We start from the raw sequence: 22,231 nt of genomic DNA on the forward strand, positions 1-22,231 counted from the left end.
GGGGACAGCCTCTGGCCCTTCCTGGCGTTGCCTCCTCCGAGGCTGCTCGTCATTCTATCCACCCATCCCTGTGTTCCCTGTCCCTGCCCCGTGCCCCTGGTGATTTGTCCACAGAGGAGGAGGGAAGCTCTGAAGGATTTATGCAGGGACCCCAGACGGAAGAAGATAAATGGAATTTGCAATAAATCTTGGAGCAAAGTTGTAACTTGACTTAAAAACAAACAGAAGGGCCAGAACTGCACTTAAGCTCAGCAGAAGCTCATCTCCCAGTGTAAACAGAAAAGGGCGGACGTGGGCCGAGGAGCCTCACTTGGGCCTGGGACAGCCAGGGAGGGGTCTGGAGCTGGCTGGCGGCCGCCCACTTCCTCTGGAAGGGACGGACGGGTGGTGGGGAGAGGTCTCTGCCCCTGGTGAAAAGAGAAAGAAGATGCTGGCCCTGCTGCTGTTTGCCACTCGTTTTCCCATGACTTACCCTTTTGAAATGACACTCTCAGGATTGGGAAGAGAAGGTTGGTTGGGGGGAAATGCCTTCTCAGCCTGAGACTGGGGCTGGGGCCGGGTAGATAAAAGCTTAGAGCAGTAGAGCACAAACCGAAGTGATGGGCGTGAGCTCCCAAGGCCTCAGCCTTCCCCAGACTGGAACATTAGGGAGTTCACTTGGACCTCTCCGCTGGCTCCAAGGGGCAGAGCTCACCGCACTGGTCTCCCCTCAGACAGTGGCCTGCTCAGCATGACCCTGGAGGGCTCACTCGGGCAGGAATCACCGTGCCTCACCTAGAAGTGTTAGGCTGAAATACCAGTTACAGGACCTTGCCTTTACGGAGCATTTTGAAGTGCTGCTACACAGATCCTCTGAGGTGGAACAGATATCAGCAGCATTTTACAGGCAGGAAAACTGACACAGAGAGGTAAAGATACCGATCCAAGGTCACACAGCAAATCAGCAGTTGACCTCGGTCAGTGCAATGGAAAAGTTGGGTCTTGGGATACGGTCGGCTGATGATGAACTGTGTGACCTTGGGTGAGTTACTTAATCTCTCTGGGCACAGGTTTTCCTCCATAAGATGCAACTCGCTCCAGAGTTTAAGCAGATTGGCTGCCCCCTCTTACACTCTGTGCCTGGGCTTATCAACCTCAGGGGAACTGAAAGGTGTGTCAAAAGAATATACAGAGCCACACTTTAAACATGGTACATCTTTCTGGAGCCTCATTTATATACTTGGATATTTCTGGAGGGGGGAAAAAAAATCTTTTTTTTTTTTTTTAATTGTAAAACAAGATGGCTATACTATAGAAGGGAATGCAAAATTCACACCTTCAGAGTAACACAGGAAACTTAAGGACATTCTGTACTTGCTGCTGTCTGTTTTAGGTCCTCCCAGGACATATTTGTTCTCTCGTGCAGCCTGTGAACTAGGTGGGGAGTTTTCTAAAGGGTATTCAGGGCCCACTAGGCAATGAATTGCAGAAACTCATATTCTTGGTGAATGTGTGTATGGCGGGGGGGTGTATCCCCTTCATAAGGAGAGAGCTGTTTTCACAACATCTGACACAGTTGTTCTTATCCTGGGCTTCACATTAGAATCACCTGATGAGCTTCTGAAAATACCCACGTCAGGTCCTACCCTGACCAAGCGAAGCAGCATCCTGGGAAGAGTGGTTAGTGCTCCACGTGTTTGAAGAGCTGCCCAGGTGATCCTAGTATGCAGCGTGGGCTGGGTAAACCAACTTCTAGTTCAGACCTGGCAGTTCAGGGAGCCCCAGAGTGTCCATGTCCATGGAGGGAAGCAGTGACAGACAGACAGCTCCCTACCCTCTACCTCTTTACTGCTGCTCAGATTGGTGAGCGGATGAGGCCACATTGCAGAAGCCTGCACCCCCAACTAAAGGAAAGGGCAGTGAGTTTAGATGGAGGTGGAGAATAAGACAGAAGTTTGTCAGGGTGGGGGCAGGAAGGCTGTTCTGGGTTGGATAGTATCCCCCTAAAATTCATGTCCTTCCTGGACTCTCAGAATGTGTCCTTATTTTTTTATTAAAATAGGGTCACTGCAGATGTGATTCGTTAAGATGAGGTCATACTGGGATAGGGTAAGCCCTTAATTCCTTGCAAAGTTTAAGCAGGAAAACTGATGCAGAGAGGTAAAGACACCTATCCAAGGTCACACAGCAAATTGGCAGTTGGCATAGGTCAGTGCAGTGGAAAAGGTGGGTCCTGGGATACAGTTCCTTACAAGAAGAGGAGAGACACAGAGGGAGAACACCGCGTGAAGATGGAGGCAGGGACTGGGCTGATGGCGCACCTGCCTGTCAGGGAACGCCAAGGAGAGCAGGCAACCATCAGAAGCTGGAGAGCGGCCTGGAACAGATGTTCCAGGGGAAATGTCTGTTGTAAGTCCAGCTTTACCAAGTTTGTGGTCCTCTGTTACAGCAGCCCTAGGAAACTAACACAGAGACTGACGTTAGGAATCCTTTGCTGTAGACGCTCCTCCTGAGACACTCATGCCAGGACCCCGGCGGGCTTGGGGCCGAGGATTCTGGGAGCTGGGAAGGGAACAGCAGTGGGCTCATTCTACCGAGAAGCTGAGGGCACAGAGTAAAGTGTGACCTGTCCAAAGTGTGAGTCTGTGAAGGTAAGACGAGAACAAAGGAGTCAGTTCATTCATGCGTTCACTCACTCATTCACCTCCTACTTGGGGGGCCCTAGTATGTGCCAGGCTCTGGGAACACGAAGATACAGAGACTAGAGCCAGCCCTGCCCTGCCCTCAGGGAGCTTGCAGCTGAGGGGTCTCCTGCCCCTCAGTGAGGAGGTTGGGTCAATGAGGACTAAGTTTTCTTCCAGCTCTGACATTTGGTGGCTGGAAAGGGAGCAAGGAGGGCAGCCTGGCTGGGAGCCACTGGGCTGCCACTGGGGTATTTTGGGGGGCCACCGCTATCTCTCTGCCTGCAGGGGACGTGGAGCTGGACCCCTGCTTTCCTCCGCAGGCACTAAGGGTGAAGCGTGCCTTATTGGAGGGCCACAGTGGTGGGGGACAAAGGCTGGGCCCTGCCTGGCCATTGCAACCACTGGCGGGACACTGGGACACTGGATGCGGTGAGCTGGGCCTCAGCAGGCACCACTAATAGTACAAGACCGCAACATCTCGAGAATATTTTCAGCCCGTTTGCACTTATCAAATATCACACTGGAAACCCCAGAAATGTCCATCGCATCCTTTCCAGAATGAGGGCGATTTTACAAATCTGGCCTGGTGCAGGGTGAGTTTCTTGGAATTTTAGCCTCGGAGTGGGCCTGGCCTCCCTGTTGTGGTTCACCTGCCTGGGTCCCCAGGGCTCCAGCCCCTCGCCGGCCCACCTGCCACATGCCCAGGTGGCTCTGGAGACCCACTCTCCAGCCACGAGGTGTCTGCGCTCCTCCTCCAGCTTTTTGGCTCCCTCTTCCCAGCTCTGGGAGTCCCGTGGCACTCAGCAGCTGGTGATTCTGGCAGTCTAAGAACTCCAGAGTTCAGGGCCCAAGGTCGCTGTGGCCTCCGCTGTGGTTTTTCTGAAGCTCCATTTCATCGGGGCCAGAGGTGAACCCTTTCCTCCAGAGACCCCGGCAGGCGGGTCTGAAGCAAAGTTCAAGGAACAGTCGCTTCCACCATGGCTGGGGTGTTGGGCATCTGGCTCAGACGCAGCCTGACAGCACTCGGACAGGCGGCCCAGAAGCGGCCATGGGACTGGGGTGGGGGGGCCTGGGGGGGGTGGGGGGGTGGTGCTGTACTGGAGAAGTGGCCCAAGGCAAGGCGCCGTGTACCCAGCTTCCCGGCTCGGGCTTCCCACCAGTTTAACAAGAGCCGTCATCATTAACTCCCTGAATGCTTTTATTAGAAGTTCCATGTTACCCGACACTTGAACATAATTAAAACAGAACAACCATTTGCAGTTAACTTTACCTTTTATGACCTCACAGATTTTTACAAGGATGTCCCAGAATGCCTTCTTTTCAAAGGAAAGCCAAGAGGTCTGCCAAGGGCCCCAAGAAAGTGCAGAGAGCGGAACCCTGAATCTCCTCATACTCATAAATGAGAAGATGAAAGAAAAAAAACATGTACTGTTTTTTTTATGGTCATAAAAGTAACACATGGTCACAGAGGACAATTTGGAAGACACAGAAAGGTATAAAAAAATCAAATAGAAGCCACCCGCAATCCCACCCCTCGAGACTACTGTCAGTGGTCTGTGGTGTTCATGCCCTTCCTGAGTATGAAAATATCTCTTAACATCTGCCCCTTTCAAAGAAAGGTAGAAATGGACTGGGACACTACAATTCATGCTTTCATAAATGAGGCTCTAAAATGTGTCCTATTTCAGGTAAATTTGATATAGGGATCAGTAAAAAGAATCAAATGAATGAATCCACAAGTAAGTGAGGGCCTGCTTTGTGTAAAGTACTGTGGGGGGATTAGAGATACCCATGGCATGGCTCCTGGCCCCGAGAAGGCAGAGGGAGAGGACAAGCAATGTGAAGAGTGGCTTTTGACATTTGTATCCTCAGTTCCTAGTGGAGCTCACTGTTGGGCCCTCTGCAGGGAGCTGCGTAGTGCCCAGCACAAAGGCTATTCATTATTCATTTACTGAACAGGTATTTACCTCATGCCTAGTCTGAGTCAGGGGGAAATATGTTCAGGTTTTGGAGCAGGGAACCATTGTGATGAGGGCAGCGTTTTAGGAGAATGACGTGGGCACAGGATTGCCGGCTGGTGGGGTGGTGGTTACCTTTATGTGTCCACTCCGCTAGGCCGTGGTCCCCAGATACTTGGTGAAAACAACAAGCTAGATGTTGCTCTGAAGGTTTTTTTTTTTTAAGATTTTATTTACTTATTTGACAGAGAGAGACATAGTGAGAGCAGAAACACAAGCAGGGGGAGTAGGAGAGGGAGAAGCAGGCTTCCCGTGGAGCAGGGAGCCCGATGTGGGGCTCGATCCCAGGACCCTGGGATCATGACCTGAGCCGAAGGCAGACGCTTAACGACTGAGCCACCCAGGCGCCCCCTGAAGGTTTTTTTTCAGATAAGAGTAACTTTTAAATCAGTAGATGTTGCGTAGAGCGGGTGACCTGCTGTGATGTGAGTGGCCCACATCCAATCCGTTGAAGGTCTTGAGAGAAAAGACTGGAGTCCCCTGAGGAAAAGGGAATTTTGCTTCCAGACTGCCTTTGGACTCAAGCTGCAATTTCAGACTTGCCAGCCAATTGCATGAGCCAATTTCTTAAAATCTCTGTGTGTGCGTGTCTGTGTGAGTGTTCATGTGTGTCTATTTGTTTGGGTCCACTGGGGGCTGTAGGCAGGGATGAGTCTGTCATGGAGTCCCCAGAAGAGGACTTGGTTGCTACATTTGCAGTCAGTTCAGACAGCTTGCTGGGGGCAACAGTCCACACCGGTCTGGGAAGCAGGCAGGAAGGGGGTGGGGGGCAAGTGGGAAAGCAGGTCCTGTGGTGTCTGGAGCTGGAACAGCCCACAGGAAAGGGGCAGGAGACTCAGGTGGGTTTGGGAAAAGGACAGCCAGAGGCCAAAGTGGTACAGAGAGGCCTGGGAGACAGTTCAGGGACATACACGCCTCAAATCTAGAGGTTTCGCTGCCTAGGGATGGGTTTTTGCCAGGACCGAGCAGGCTGGGACAGTAAGGGCCTGCACTGGGGGTTGTCTGTGGAGAGCGAGGTCTCGAGGTCAGGGCCAGGAATTGATTTGAGGACAATGGTGACTTCAGTTTGGACCTGTTGGGCTTGAGGAAGTCACAGAATAAGACTTTCAAGCGTGAAGAACAGGTAATGACCAGTGTCATGCTCCAGAAAGGACAAGGAGAATGAGGAATGGGAAAAGCCATTGAGCTTAACAGTTAGGTGGTCTTGGTAACCTCAGTGGAGGTGACAAAAGCTGGTGTGAAGGAAGGAGGCGGTGGGTAATCGTGGTAGGAGGGGAGCAGCGGTTGTACTGTGCTATATGGAAAGGAAAAAAGAAAACAGGATCATAACACGAATGGACAGCAGAGTTGAGTGATGGGAGCCCAGTGCGTGTTTGAATTAAGAACGAAACTCAATCATCAAGATATTTAGCCCTGATCTCATTAAGTACTTCCTCTGAGAGTTAGCAAACTGATATCCTTTAATCATGCCTTATATTTATAAAGGCCTCTCTCCAAAGAACTCCAGGTGCTCAATAAACATTAATTAATTCGCTCTTGCAGCCTCCTTTAGGGAAAAGTTGGTGGCAGGTATCATCCTTATGTTTATGGGCACGGATATTGTGGCGGAGATGAGAACCAAGTTCATGCAACTAGTCAGGGTGCGAGGTGTCATACCTGGCTCTCCCCCTTCTGCTTCTAGGCCATTCCTAAGTCACCCACATCTTGCCAGGACCCCCATGTTACTGAGGAGACTTGGCTCTGAGACAGACCAACTACAGGGTTCATGCTTTAGAGGGTAGCCTCAGGATAATCCCCGGGGGGGTCCTGGGGCTGCCAGCTGTGGGGCTCCGGGAATGAAGCTAGTGTTTGCTTAGTCCTGGGCCATATGGGGGCCTAAGCGGCTTACTCTGTCTGCTGAGTCCTTAAGGGTCACAAACAAATGCTGAGTCTCAGCAACAACAAAATTGCCAAACTCAAGAAAGCATGCAGTTGTTCTGTTTGTGTTTCATGGGTACTCTCACATGGGAAATTCTCCAGTGCCTTCTAGTAGGGAAATGCCCCCGGTCTTTATGCTTTGCACTGTGCAAGATCCAACCATTTGCTCAGAAGCCAAATGATCTCTAAGTGCCAATAGTAATCAAGGACAGCCCACTAAGATGATTTAGTCGCCTCTGGTGGTGAGCTTGGGCTTTATCGGGCCAAGAAGTGAAGGGAATCCCCAAGATCCCAATGGTGAAGTTGGTCTGCAAAGCCCCCCAGCTGTGGCAGATAGAGGGACAATTAACCTAAAGTCATGCTGTCCTTCCAGGATTGGGCCTGCCGACACCTGCTGAACTCTGTGAGCTGGCAATACTAAGACTCCCAGCTAATGAACACTGGCTCTTATGGGATCAGCTAAGCCGTTCACATTCCTAGTCCGGTGTTTATGCCACTTGGGTGGACCTGGGAAAATCAAGGGGCCACCGGCATGTTGGCCCAAAGCCAGGGTTTAATTAAGCCTTAAATCTCCAGTGATTCCACCAGGGGCCTGATCCTCGTGAGGCCAGCCAAAGGGAGAAGCATCCCAGGGAGCACTGGGTCGGCTTCTTTTGAGTCTTCCCCTCAACCCATTGTTTGGGGGAAGCCTTGCTTGTTAGTGCAAATAATCCCCTCAAAGTCACAGGGCAGCGTAGAGAAAACCGGAGGACCAGCCCTGCGCTGGAGCGGCCTAATTATGGCACCTCTATCACCGTGAGCGAGTTGTTTCCCACACCCGTCTGCTGCATTTGGTGGAACGTGGATATCCATGAGCAAAGAGAGGATGGATTAGCACAATAACACTTTACTTTCGAAGTTTCTGTTGAAGGATTCTTGGTGTTTGATCATAAATTGCCAAAAATAAGTCTTGTTCAGGAAATGGAATGATTAGGGATGACTATTTGAATTGGAAGGCCCAGAAGGTCCTATTACCCTGCAGGGCAGAGGTCTGGGACACACAGCCGAGGCCTAATCTCTGGGGGACCAGCAGCCCCCTGGGAAGGAAGAGAGTGATAAGAAGTGCTTCTAATGGGGGGAGGGACCTGGGATTTTCCGGGGATTTTTATCTTTTCCTTCATGTCCCCATCCCTCTTTCATAGCCTTGGAGCAGAGAAATCGCAGCCTTTTACCATTTAGGGGAAGAGGACCAGTGCCAGAATGGAAAGTCGTGGTGCAGACCCACCTCATGTCTGGATGGCCAAAGGTGAGAATATTTTCAAAGAACTGCTGGATGAAGGACATGGATGCAAGTGGACCACAGGTGGGGCTGATGGGATGGAAGATTGTGGGAAGAGAACTGCAGAGTCTCGTCTTTCTCTAGCTTATTTATTTTCTTATTTGAAGAGTGTAAGGGGTAAGTCCTCGGGTCTTGGGGTCAGATGATCTGAGTTTGCACTCTGGAAAATGCCACCTGGAAACCTGGTCCCACCCCATTTGGGAGCCCACCAGCCCCACAGTTCCTGTACCTACACGGAGTCAGTGGCTTTCCCAAAGAGGGTGGGGCCCGATTTCTGCCTTGTGGCATCTCCCTTCTGCAGCAGCTGGGGAGGTAGCATGCTAGCCTCCTGGATATTTCTGAAATGAGTTGTGACCTGTAACGTTAGGATGGCATCTGGCACGAAGTAAGTTTTCTGTGTTGTTAGCACCGTCCTCCTCCTCCTGAGCCTGGAGTTGGTTGAATATGGAGATTTGCCCATGCTGCCCTAGCTCCTGGCAGCCTCCCTGGGTGCAAAGAGTGTGGGAACAGGGCACTGGCCTGTGTCTGATGGCTCGCACTGCAGTGGGTCACAAAGGAGCAGCAAAGGGAGCGGCCAGCTCAGATAGGGCTCTGGAGATGAAAGCCACCGTGTTTGCCTTCCCAAAGTGCCGCTGTGTTCCTGAAGGCCTGCAGCTTCCTCTGCCCTGCTGGGGTTTTTTTTTTTTTTCTTCCCAGTTCCTCTCAGTGATATCTTAAGAGGCAAACTTCCAGCACTAACAGGAGGTCTTTTGTTCTCCTTTTCTCTAAGTAGACTTTAACCCAGTTACGACAGATGAGTCATTGTAAAAACAAACAAATAATAATACTCCATTTTCTTAAAGGCTCTTCCATGCCTGCTGACAGAAAAGGGGGAACCTGACACTGCACTGGGCCTTTGGGGCTTCTCCCTGCCCCAGCCCTATGGAGGCACAGTTCCGAAGAACCTTCCAGAACACACGAGAGCCCAGCACTGTGGAACTGTTCAGCAAGGCTCTGGCTTGTTTAGAATTGTGTCTGATTTGGGGTGGCCCTGGGGGCTCCGAGGAATTTTGGTCTCTGCACAGTCCTGCTTGAGATTTACAGTCCTGGATTCAAGTAAATTCTGGACTTACCTCCCTTCACACATTATTTATATGTGAAACAGGGTTATTAGACACGTGATGATTCTATTAGGAAGGACTTTGCAGTAGAATATCTTCCGCTCTGTTAGATGACATACAAGTGCAGTCCACATCTATTCAATAAAAGTTCACCAGGCACTTGGGCATTGGGGTTACAGAGATGAGAAAGACCCACTTCCTGCCCTCAGGTAGTTAGACATATAAGTAAATGAATACAGTGACTTCTGATACAGGTGAGATGCAACATGTGCCAAGATGGGGTAAGAAAGGGGATGACATTTCTATCCAGAAATATTGGGAAAGTCTTCTTAGAGAAGGTGGCATTTGAGCTAAGTCTTGAACCATGAGGTTCCAGGAGGAATGGGGCGAATATGGCAGGAAGAGGGAGAAAGGGGCATAACAGAAGGACTGAGACCCAGGGCAGGTTGGGACTCACCCTGTGCAAACCCTCTCCAGTCTTTGTCCAGGCATTTTTGCCTACATGCTTAAGTAGAGCTGGACCCTCACTTTCCTAAGAAGGAGCCAGCTCTGGATGAACATGCCCAGGACTCAGGTCTGAGATGTCTTCTGGCTGCATCACCCATTAAGGCCTGTGTAGGGCCACTAGCCCCCAGGTTCATTGCTAGAGTACAGCGATGGCTCCTGAGGGGTGATGGGATACATGTTCTACAGGAGGCTGTCACCCACTGTGTCCTACATTCTGGAGCTCAGATGCATAGTGCAGTACACTCATGTCCCCAGTGAGAACATCAGTCTAATTGCCTGGAAAATTCCTACTCATTATTCACCTCAACTTACAAGTCTTCTTTACTGTGAAGAGCTTCTAGAAGCTGTGGGTAGAATTAACAACACTCTTCTTTGTGTACCCGTGGCTCGTTCTTCTTACCTTGCTTTAGGCTTTAACCATAAGCTATTATCATTTCTCACTTTCCCTGAGTTCCCTTCTCCTGGGTTGTGAACTCCTGGAGGGGATGGTTGGTAATGCAGAGTATTTGGTTCATGTACATACAAGGTGTTCAATAGATGTTTGTTAAATGGACATGTGAATGAATGAATGAGGTTTGAGCTGGTGTGTTTTGCATGGTCTGACAATGATATCAACAGAAAGTTTCACCTTCATCATCTTTGATAATAAAATGATAGGGCCTAAGGATTTCCTACTAAAAGCATCACTTTGTGCATAAGTAGATTTCTCACCCCGAATGTACTTTCATTGAGAATTTAGATTAAAATCAGATTGAACCCTATGGGGTTCTAGGGCCAAGAGAACCCTAGTCTACTTTTCCAAGCTGACTTCCCTGCTATAGCCAATCCTCGGAACTGAAGCAGTGAGGCTCTTTAGTTTAATCTGTTGTTTTCATCCCCTGAAATACAATTCTTTATTTCTGTGTCGATCATCTGAAAAGTGAACATCTCCCCAGCTTGTGCTCTGGCAAGGATAGAGAAGGGTAGACTTCTGTCCAGCAGGGTCAGGCTATTCCCTTTCTCTCTCTTTCTTTCTTTCTTTCTTTCTTTCTTTCTTTCTTTCTTTCTTTCTTTCCTTCCTTTCTGCCTTCCTTCCTTCCTTCCTTCCTTCCTTCCTTCTCTCTCTCTCTCTCTCTTTCTTTCTTTCTCCCTCTCTCACTCCCCCCACCTCTTTCTCTCTTGAAGAGTCTTATCAAGGGCCAGGATGGTGGGAGCCTTATTCTACAGGGTAAGTGCTCCTCAGCTGGCCCTTCCTTGCCCACTCTTTATTCCCCCACAGGCAATCAAGAGTAGAGGGCACAAAATGAAATCAGTGGTAGGGCTGGGGTGATCATAGCTGCTGGGGATGGACCTCAGACTCAGTGCACAGCCTGGCCCAGCCTCTGATTCTTTGCTTTGGGATACTGCAGGGCCCTGCTTTTTCAGACCTCATCTCCTGGCTTTAAAAGGATGAGTAAAAAAATTCCAGGAACAGGCTTGGTCTCAGACATGAGATGGTTAATTACTTCTGCGAAAATGGAAAACTTCGTCTCCTGATATGTGCAATGACAGGCACCAGAGGAATTTTCCAGGACAAGAGAGGAATGAGTTTTCCAAGGACAGCCTGACTGAGAAAAGCCACCATCTGACCATGCACGAGAATTAGGTAATGCAGTCCCCCCCAGAGACGGCAGGGATGACCAGCTGGAATAGCAGACCGCGAGACAGTGACGCTCCCTGCTACCTTCTAGGTGTGTCGCCAAGATCTGCCACTGCCATTTCCAGTGAGGAGAAGGGGACGATCTTGACCATTCTGCTTCGGAAAGAAATGGTGATAAAGAAGAGCTAAAACTAGATGGGTTTTTAGAAATCTGTGACAGAAATGGTGTGTACGATGGCCTGTCTCTATTCAGCAGCAGATTTTACAGTGGTTTCCTTCCATGAAATCAGTTATTGCTCCCTTTGTCCACTCTCAGGCCCCCCTCTATGCAGGACGCTGTTCCGTGAACCAGGCAAGCAAAACCCAACTGTGTCAGTCCCTTAATTGTGTTCTTTCCAGTTCCCTTCCTTGTCCTTCCACGGTTCTCCCAAGCCCTCCCCTTCTAGCTGCGACAGCAGATTTTCACAACTCGGAGGGATAGGGTGCAGTAAAAAGGCTCAGGAGAAGGGATGATTCACCCTCATGTTTGAAAACCCACGGAGCAGCTGTTGAGATTTGTAATTGTTCTCTGTGAGCCCCTATCTACTCATTTAAGATCCCGTGGAGACGTTTGTTCCTGGTTAGAAGAAAAATTGGTTTTGGTACCATTAATTCCCAGTGCCAGGTGGGAAGGAAACTTTTCCAAAGCTGTTACTGTCAGTGAGTAATTCACCTTGGTGATGTTGCTTAGGACATCAACAACTCTGTGCCTCTTGCTTCTTAAATATCTGTTGTGGGAAGGGCTGAGAAATTTGAATTTCCAAAATAAAATAGAGAATAGACATGGGATAAGAAACAGGAAACCCATTTTCTGGCCTTTAAGACAATCTTTTTTTTTTTTTTTTTTTTAATTTTTTTCCCCCAGGTTTTGGAATAATATATGTTCATGGAAGAAAATTTGAAAAAATAGAGACTGGGTCGCCTGGGTGGCTCAGTTGTCTGGGCATCCAACTCTTGATTTCAGGTCAGGTCATGATCTCAGGGTCATAAGCTCAAGCTCTGAGTTGGGCTCCTTGCTGGGCATGGAGCCTGCTTGAGATTCTCTCTTGGCCCTTCCCTCCCCCCCAAAAAAACAAAAAATAGAGACCAAAATAAAAACAGTCAAGCCAAATCTTATTACCCAGAGACAGCACAATTAACATTTTTATACATATTCTTCCAGTTAAAAATTATACACAATACTTTATTCTTACAAGACTGCTATGTTCTGTCCATACTGCTTTACAATTTGCTTTTTCCTTTTAATGATATGTTGTGAATATTTTCCCATGAGATTAAGCCTTCTTCTAGCACATAATTCTAATAACGGCCCACTATTCCATCATACAGATGTTTGTGTAACTAATACCTTATGGGTGACATTTAGGTTGTATCTATTTTTTTAAAAAAGATCTTATTTATTTATTTGAGAGAGAATGAGAGAGAGAGAGAGCATGAGAGGGGGGAGGGTCAGAGGGAGAAGCAGGCTCCCTGCTGAGCAGGGAGTCCGATGCAGGACTCGATCCTGGGACTCCAGGACCATGACCTGAGCCGAAGGCCATCGCTTAACCAACTGAGCCACCCAGGTGCCCCTAGGTTGTGTCTATTTTGTGTTATTTTAAGTAACATAATGTACATGCTGGGACACTAACTCAGGCTGTTCCATTGTCCCGGTCATCAGTCACGTAGTCCTTCCTCAAAAGCCATTGGTCATTTTGTGGGCCAGAGAAACTATATCACAGGTGATTTCATAGCCCTTTCTCAGAACACAAGGACAGATTTGATTTACTCAAATAGATTTAGCCTTGCAGGTTCTCTTAATTCCACAGAAACACCCACCAATGTAAAAAGACAGTTGTGTTTAACTCATTTATTCATGTATGCACTATTTCAGACAAAACACATTCCCTTGTCTGGTTCCCCTTTGACTCCGGTCGTCTTTCGACAGCGAAGGCGAGCTTATTGTAATAGCAGCAGAAGCCTGTAATGAGCAAAGTAAATCCGTAGAGGCACCTGGAAGCATGCATTCTGGGGTGAATCACAGGCCATTCTGAGTCATACTCTGCGTCTAGTACTTCTGGTGTCTCTGTTCTGCTTGGTTGGAGTGGATAGTCCAGAGGAGAATAGCAGAAAGGACCAAGGCTCCCAGCGAGCCAAAGGGTTCAGAAGACTTGGCCACTGAGCAAACTCCCAGCTGAGAATTTGGGGCAGAATCTAGACCACTGGCTCCTGGCCTGAGAAACTCAAGCGGCCACCTGAAGGTGTGCCTTCTGGGCCTCCCGTTTCTATATTGCTGGAGCTTCAGCCTAGGAGGAAGGCCCAGAGGAAACAGGCTGCCAGGTGAAGGGGCAGGTGCTCCATGCCTGGGAGCTTGGTCTGGGTGGGGCAGATCAGCAGAGCCACCTCCAGCGCCATTGCCCCTTCTCATCCCAGTGGCCTCACATACACCTTCCACAGTCATTGGAGGACGAGGTCGCTGAGGAAGAAATTCTCATTTTGAGGCAAAGTCTGGACCCTCTTGCCATCTCTGAGGCCTGAGGCTTCTAGGAGAGGCTGGTGGAGGGAGAGGAGTTCAAGGGGGATGGCACAGGGACACACTCGGTGGCTGAAACATGCGAAGTGTGAGAAATTAAAAATTTGCGGGGTGGACAGGCAGCACACGTGCTCACGACAGTTTAATGGGGTTTCTGGGAGAGGAAATTGTGATCTTCAATGTCTGCAGAAAGTCCTGGAGTGAGCTCTCAAAAGAGAGTGGGGGTGGGGAGCTGGGCGATCACAAGATTCCCATCAGGCGAACATGTTTGTCTCCCCTCGCTTCTCAGCTGCTCTGATATGTCACCAGACGCCCCTGCCCAGTCTGACAGTCCCCTGGCCACAAACAGCACCCCAGTGAGCCATTCCTTTCTGGGCTGCTCCAGCCCTGGCTGATGAGCTCGGTCATCTCCTCTTCTAGGAAAGCAGGCCGAGCTTCTAGGAAAGATTAACTGCAACAGAACATGGCTGCCTCCCACCACCTCCCTCAGCCCCCCTGGTCTTTCTTCCAGGCTGAAGACTGATGTGGGGGAAGTTTATGGATGGGATGCTGGGAATAGATCAGTATTCCTGCCCTGGGTGATTGAGGAGCTGGGCAGAGTCAGCAGGAGCCTCTCTTCATGCCCATGACTGGACACCATGGAGCCATATAAATGCCAGCCCAGAGAATTCTCCACCTCCAACCAGCCCAGGTGCCAGGCACCTGCATCTTGGCCTCCGTTAATTAAGAAGAAACAGCCCCATGCTCAATTGCCAACCTTTTATACCAAGGAATTCCCTTGAATTCCCTCTCTGTCCCACCAGATTTCATCTCTCCCTCTCCTTGAAGCCTACAGGGATAAGCCCTCACTGGTTCTTTCTACAGTTTTCTTCTCCCTACCAGTGGGACAACTTGGCCCCTACCTGCAGCCTCTGTCCACCTCAGCCTCAAGGATCCCATGTGATCATGGGCTGATGAGAGCTTGAGAGCCAACCCAGAGAGCCCACCATGGGGAGGCCCAACTCTAAGGGCATGTCAAAACAAGTCTGTGGAAGGGGCACTGTTATCCTCATTTTCCAGATGAGGATACTGAGCCCAGAAAGGTTCATTAATTTTCCAAAAGTCACACAGATAAAATAGTGGCAGAGTGAGGATTTGCATCTGGCAGCTTGGCTTTGGAGTCCTGCCTGCAAGGCCATATTGCAGATGGAAATAAAATAGCTCTGTTTCTATCCGTCCTACTGCTGTCCCAGATCTGACCTTGGGCCTCAGTCTGACAGGATTCTGTCTTGCTCCTGTGCTTGGACTCTTGCTTTAGAGACTTCCTGGTATGCTTATCTCTCTAGGATACCTCAGGATACCCTAAGGTATTCTTACCATCCCTCATTTCAAGTTCTGGAATCCTACCCTAAGCCCATGCCGATGGTCATTGCCCTGGACCTTTCTGACAGATCCCAGACAATAAGATTGATGTCTTTCTCAACTCTGAGTCCCACACAGAGCTCCTAGCACAGTGCTTAACACACAAGAGGTGTTTCGTTTACATTTGCTGAGGGAAATCAATGTCAGATGCTCTGCGCCTCAGTTTCCTCATCTGTTCAGTGAGAACATCATAAATAGAGTTTTGTGAGAATGAATTAAGTGAATCTATGTAAAGCTTTTGGAACAGTGCCTGGCACACAGCAAGTGTGCTGTAAGTGTAGGCAGTTGCTATTGTATATACAGGTGGAAGGCCATTCTGGTGAAGACTCTGGGCTCTGGGTCAGCTCCTATCTCTGCCACTTCTCAGATTTACGATTTTTGGCATTTGACCTAAACTTTTCAAAGCTTGTTTTCCCATTTAAAAATTGCATAACAATCCTTGTACCTCACAGGGGTTTTTGAGAATTAAATGAGATAATATATGCAAAGTGCCTGGCATAGAGAAAGATATCACTAAATGATAGCCAAAAAATGATTAACTATACTATCGTGATTATTTTACAACTGAGATGCATATGTTTAAAGCATTTTGGGTCACTCAGTCTTCTTCTTATGACAGATTTCTCCCTTTTCTTTTTAAAAATATAATGATTCCACAATTCTATACATCACTTGGTGCTGATCAAGATAAGTGTATTCTTAATTCCCTTCACCCATCTTATCCATCCCCCTACCTACCTCTCCTCTGGTAACCACCAGTTTGTTCTCTGAAGTTAAGAGTCTGTTTTTTGTCTCTTTTTTCCTTTGTTCATATGTTTTGTTTCTTAAGTTCCACATATGAGTGAAATCATATGGTATTTGTTTTTGACTGACTTATTTCACTTAGCATTATACCCTCAAGCTCCACCCATGTTGCTGCAAACGGCAAGATCTCATTCTTTTTTATGGCAGAGTAATATTCCATTGTGCATATATACCACATCTTCGTTATCCATTCATCTGTCAGTGGGCACTTGGGCTGCTTCCACAGTTTGGCTATTATAAATAATGCTGCAATAAACATAGGGGTGCATGTATCTTTTCAAATTAATGTTTTCATATTCTTTGGGTAAATACCCAGTAGTGGAATTATAGGATCATATTATAATTCTGTTTTTAATTTTTTGAGGACCCTCCATACTGTTTTTCACAGTAGCTGCACTGGTTTGCATTCCCACCAACAGTGCTTGAGGGTTCCTTTTTCCCCACATCCTTGCCAACACTTGTTGTTTCTTGTGTTTTTGATTTTAGCCATTCTGACAGGTGTGAGGTGATCTTGCATTGTAGTTTTGATTTGCATTTCCCTGATGATAAGTGATGTTGAGCATCTTTTCATGTGTCTGTTGGCCATCTGGATGTCTTCTTTGGAAAAATGTCTGTTCATGTCTTCTGCTCATTTTTAATTGGATTATTTGGTTTTTTTGGTGTTGAGTTGTGTAAGTTCTTTATATATTTTGGACATTAACCCTGTATCAGATATGACATTTGCAAATATCTTCTCCCATTCAGTAGGTTGCCATTTAATTTTGTTGATTATTTCTTTCACTGTGCAGAAGCTTTTTATTTTGATGTAGTCCCAGTAGTTTATTTTTGCTTTTTTTCCCCTTGTCTCAGGAGACGTATGTAGAAAGAATTTGCTACTGTCAAAGTCTGAGACATTACTGCCTATGCTCTCTTCTAGGAGTTTTGTTTGTTTGTTTGTTTGGTTGGTTGGTTTCAGGTCTCACATTTAGGTCTTTAATGAATTTTGAAATATGTTCTGAATATATTTTTGTGTATGGTGTAAGAAAGTGGTCCAGTTTCATTCTTCTGGATGTAGCTGTCCAGTTTTCCCAACGTTGTTTGTTGAAGAGACAGACTTTTCCCCACTGCATATTCTTGCCTCCTTTGTGGAAGATTAATTGGCCATATAATCATGGGTTTGTTTCTGGGCTCTCTTTTCTCTTCCATTGGTCTATGTGTCTATTTCTGTGCCAGTACCATACTGTTTTGATTACTACAGCTTTGTAAGTATATCTTAAAATCTGGGATTGTGATACCTCCAGTTTTTTTCTTCTTTTTCAAGATTGCTTTGGTTATTTGGGGTCTTTTGTGGTTCCATATAAGTTTTAGGATTGTCTGTTCTAGTTCTGTGAAAAATGCTGTTGGTATTTTGATAGGGAGTGCATTAAATCTGTGTATTGCTTTGGGTGGTATAGATATTTCAACAATGTTTGTTCTTTTGATCCATGAGCACAGAGTATCTTTCCATTTGTTTGTATTGTCTTCAGTTTCTGTCATCAGTGGTTTTTTTTTTTTTTAAAGATTTTGTTTATTTATTTGACAGAGAGAGAGACAGTGAGACCAGGAACACAAGCAGGGGGAGTGGGAGAGGGAGAAGCAGGCTTCCTTCCGAGCAGGGAGCCCGATGTGGGACTTGATCCCAGGACCCTGGGATCATGACCTGAGCTGAAGGCAGACGCTTAACGACTGAGCCACCCAGGCGCCCCTCTTTCATCAGTGCTTTATAGTTTTCAGAGTACAAGTCTTTCACCTCTTGTTTAAGTAGATTCCTCCCTTTGATATTCAGGAAACACCTCTCCACTTCTCTCTCCCTTTCCTTGAACATGCACCACACACACACACACACACACACACACACACACACAGGAGGACCTGGTACCTCAAGGGACAAACACCCAGGGAAGAAGACTGTCAGAGCAACACATGGGGCTCATGTGTTGATTTGATTTTTTAAAAGATTTTATTTATTTATTTGAGAGAGAGAGAGCATACGCACAAGGGTGGGGAAAGGCAGAGGGAAAAGCGACTCCCTGCTGCACAGAGAGCCCGCCACGGGGCTCGATCCCAAGACCCTGAGATCATGACCTGAGCTGAAGTCAGAAGCTTAACTGACTGAGCCACCCAGGCGTCCCTGTGTGGATTTGATTTTAATGATCTGAGGGAGCTCTAGTTATATTGACACCGTGTAGTTATTTCTAGGGAAGTGTCCATCTCGGAGGGGTATTCTGGAGGGATTATGGATGGAAAAGCCAAAGAGACAGCTCCCTTCTTCCTCTTTACTAGTGGATGTGAGATAAGTGAAGCAAACAGAAAGGGGCATGCTCGAGACTCAGCCGGAGGAGCATGGCCGCCGTTCAGAATATACAGCTTCCCCAGCAGACTTTGGCATGTAAGACGGCCATTGTCCCACTTCTACTTCCAGGTCTTCTTCTGACTTCCATTCCCCACTGCCCTCACACATGTCACCCTGCTATTGGAGCCCAAGCTCATTACCCTGCGACAGCCTCCCCTAACCCACTGCAGGGAGGGTGCCATGGCTCAGCTTCTCAACACAAACAAGAACCAGGGTTTTAACTTGTTTTAATAGGAAGGAGGGAAAAGGATCACAGGTGAGATGTATATGGCGACACTACCATAATCGGGCGAGGTGGAGACAACGGCTGCCTGGCCCTTCTCAAGTGGGGGCTGTCATCTAGTAAGGACATGCTGAGGTTTAGCTCAGACATCCCCCTCCTGTCCCTCTGGAAAGGCGCCTCTGTGGTGAGGATGTTGGAGATGGGACATTCTGAAGACCCCACCTTCCCCCATGGTCAGTCTCAGAATGGCTCACAGTAGTCTGCAGTAGTTGGCGGTTAGCTCAGTTATGACCATGCCCTGAGAGGTAAATGCTTTGTTAAACTCTTCGGTAGAAATGTTGCAGAGACATGGAGAAATTAAGATTGGATGGCCCCTCAAAGGCAATGGGCTAATGTCAGGTAAGGCAGCAGGTGGTGCTAACATTTAGGACTCCAGGTAGGTCTGTCTCTACCCCCAGTGGGGCCCCCCGAGGAGAAATCCAGGTGCATTTCTCAGCCTTGGGAAGCAATAAGGGGACCCAAGTCCCAGTGCCTTTGACATGGACAGGCCCTCGGATGAAGACCTGAGGTCTCCAGGCTTTCTTTGCTGTGGGAACCAGACTCTGAGACAGGTGACCCCAAACCCTGCAGGGTGGGTGAACGTGAATACACTGCTATGTAGGCAAGCTGGGTGGCATTACAGGTGTTGATGTGAGGAGCGGCCAGACTGGTTTCGAGCTTGTGACCTCTCCGCTGAAGACTGGTTTCATTTTGTAGCAACTGTCAGCTTGGCCCCACCTGAGCCTTGGCGGCCTGGCTGGCTGGGGGAGTGGAGTGATACACAGCCGTTGGAACCTCGGCGCTCCCTCCATCACCCAGCCCAAACCTTCCACAGCGGGGCTCCTCAGGTATCGAGCCAGAGACTGAGGCCAGCCTGAGCTTCCCGCATCAGCATCTGGGAGGACGCACTAATCGGGTTGTCCTGGGGTGACCTGTGTGGGGACAGGCAGGGACGAATGTGAGGTGAGGGTGGAAGCAGGGAAGGAGGCTTTGAAATGGGACTAAGTCTTAATGAAATAAATGTCAGTACCATTAACAAATACACATCGCGAGCACAGATCTGAATGCATCTAGAGCGGGGGTGTGTGTGTGTGTGTGTGTGTGTGTGTGTGTGAGTGATTTGAAGAGCTAAGGAAAAAGGGTGAAAAAATGAAAAAGAAAAAAATAAATAAAAGTCCTTTCTATCCCTGTAACCATTAGAAAGAAAATGAAGTCCAAATTGCGTTCAGGGCTGCTGGGACAGAGGAAGAGAAGCAAGAATGGAAAAAACAGGCCATAAAGATGCCAGGGCTGCTTAAGCAGAAACATCTGTTGAAGTCATAAGACTCGGGCCTGGTCAGGCTTCTAACAAACCCAGGAAGAGGAGAGTCTGTGCTGGTTCAGGACGATCCTCGTCCGCCCCAGGCAGGGCCCCTGGGACCCGCGTACGTGCAGAGGAGATACCTTCTCCAGGGCTCTGCCTGGGCCTGGCTTCCAGCAGGAGAGGAAGAGAGAGGGAAGGGAGGGAGAGGCGTCCCCAGGTCAGGAGCAGTTTTGAGCTTGTATTTATTTCAAGCTTTAAATTCACTGCGGTAGCCTGGGGAGCCACGTGTGACAAGCCCTGCAGCTAAAGAAAGAAAAAATGAAGGTGGGGGAGGAGAGGGTCAGTTGCTGACCTGCACAGGAGCGGGGAGGCTGTGCTTGCTATTTGCAAATGGGGAGGCCCCTTTCTTGTTGGTGATTTTCAGCCGCGGCCCACTGCCGGAGGCTCACCTCTTTTAACAACTACAGGAACCACAGCTAATGTGTAGCGACCATACAGCACTCTCTGGGCCATGCTCCTTATAGGTATCACCTCATTTAATCACTCCAGCTCCCTGTGGTTCCTGAGTCCCCAGCATGGGTAGAGACTTGCATGGCATCTTCAGAATTGCCATCCCGGGAGGAAACTGAGGCTTAGCCAGGTTAGACGAGCCGCCCGGCTGGCCAGGTAACCAGCCAGCACATTTCAAGGCACACCCAGAAGCTGTCCCTCTCTCTGTTCCCCAGAATGAATTTGAAAAGCAGCGTCAGCCAAGCGCCACTGGGAAAGCAGCTCTGCAAAATGAGCCCAGCGGTCATGGCCTCACAGCCCCAGCGGGCCCCTGCGGCTTACGTGTCCCGGTGCTCAGCTGCCTCAGCCTGGGCAAGAAGAGGGAGCTATGGCCGAAGAACAGGTCAACACAGAACAAAGGGAAGATGGTCAGTGCTCCTCCCCCACAGGGACGAACACTATCATCTCCCAAAGAAACGCAGAGATGGTAAGAGAAATGAAATCCAGACTCTATCCTGTTAGCTTGTGGGAAACGGTCAAAGTGCCATTTATAAAGCTCCGTCCCCAAAGTCAGATGCTGTGTGTGTCTCCTCTTCCTAGAAGTCCCTCCTCTCGACCTGGCCCTGCCTGTCTGTTCAGTCGGCTCCTTCACCCACCTCCATCTGAGGCCACAACTTTTGGCTTGGGGGTTCAGGTCAGGGGTCTATGAATCCTTTCAGAAAATACAAAAGTGAAAGCAGGAGGGCCAGCTGAAGCCCCATCTCTTGCGTAGCTGATTTGTGGAAGCAAATGATAGTAACGTTCCCTGAGCAATCAACTCTGTGCTGCTAACATTTACTGGGTTGGAGCCTCCAGGTGCCAGGCCCCTGCCTCACGTCAACCCTTTATGATATAGGTAACATCACCTCCGCTTTACAGGTGAGGAAGCCGGAGCTCAGAGAGGGTGTTTCTGTGCCTAACGTCACACTGTTACTGAGTGACAGAACTGGAATTAAAATCCATGCAGTCAGAGACGGAAGCACCCATATGTTCCCTTCTGTGCCCCCGTGTGTTGCAAACTCCAACATGCCTCCAAATACCTGGCTGTCACGTTAAAACGTATTTCCTGATTAAGAAGAGGTCTGAGACCTGCCTCTGCAAGGTGATGGCCACACGCAACCCCAGGACCAGACTTTGAGAAGCGGGGGTCAACACCCCGCGGGCTTTCTCAACCCATGCTCTCTGTGCCGTCGGGGCTGGCACTTCTCTGGCTCTCCAGTAGCTTTGCCACCAGAGCGGACCGAAAACCACCCGTGCAACCCGGCCAGCTACAGTGATGCACCTAGTTACTGATCGGCATTTCCTCCCCGCCATCACCAGGCTGAGTAGAAAAACCCCACCCGGCTTTAGGTAAGAGAGGCTGGCCGCCTGTGCTGGGTCCGTGAGGCCCAGAAGCGGATGTTGGGGCTGCCCTCCCCCCACCCCCCGGGCTGGGATAAGACTTTGATATGATTCTGTATCTCGGGGGGAATCTATGTGATGAAATCTCCCCCAGTTGGCCTCTCCCATAAGCTGACAGGAATTTCCTGTTCAAACCAGCAGAGGAACTCGGGTTTGCTCCTCCAGGGCCAATCTTGGTGGGAAAAGGCACAAAACAGCAAGAAGGCAGAAGCTGCTTTTTTTTTTTTTTCTGAGCCCAGACGACTTGGGGTCCTGGTTCTGCTCCATCGGTAGCCAGGGGAGGGGTCTTCTGCGGCTTCTTAGTTGCAGCCCTCAGGGCTGGCTCGAGGGCTCTGAGTACAGATCTATCAGGAAGGCTGGGGTGACCTGCATTCCACAGAAAGGAGGGGCTGGGAGAGGCTCTGGCTCAGGTTTGCTCAGGAGCACAAAGGCTAGAAAGAAAACCCAGCCCCTGCAGCCAGCCCCCTGA

General features: G+C 48.9%; 1 long non-coding RNA gene across 1 annotated transcript; it reads left to right on the forward strand.

Moving 5' to 3' along the window:
• Window positions 1–6,930: 6,930 nt before the first annotated feature.
• Window positions 6,931–21,876, forward strand: LOC115943005 (uncharacterized). The gene is made up of 3 exons (XR_004077592.2): window positions 6,931–7,883; window positions 20,559–20,809; window positions 21,241–21,876. It is a non-coding gene; the product is annotated as an uncharacterized LOC115943005 (long non-coding RNA).
• The last annotated feature ends 355 nt before the right edge of the window (window positions 21,877–22,231 follow it).

This window comes from Leptonychotes weddellii, chromosome 9 (assembly GCF_054177405.1).
Source record: "Leptonychotes weddellii isolate Sample4059 chromosome 9, ASM5417740v2, whole genome shotgun sequence".
NCBI classification, from domain to species: Eukaryota; Metazoa; Chordata; class Mammalia; order Carnivora; family Phocidae; genus Leptonychotes; species Leptonychotes weddellii.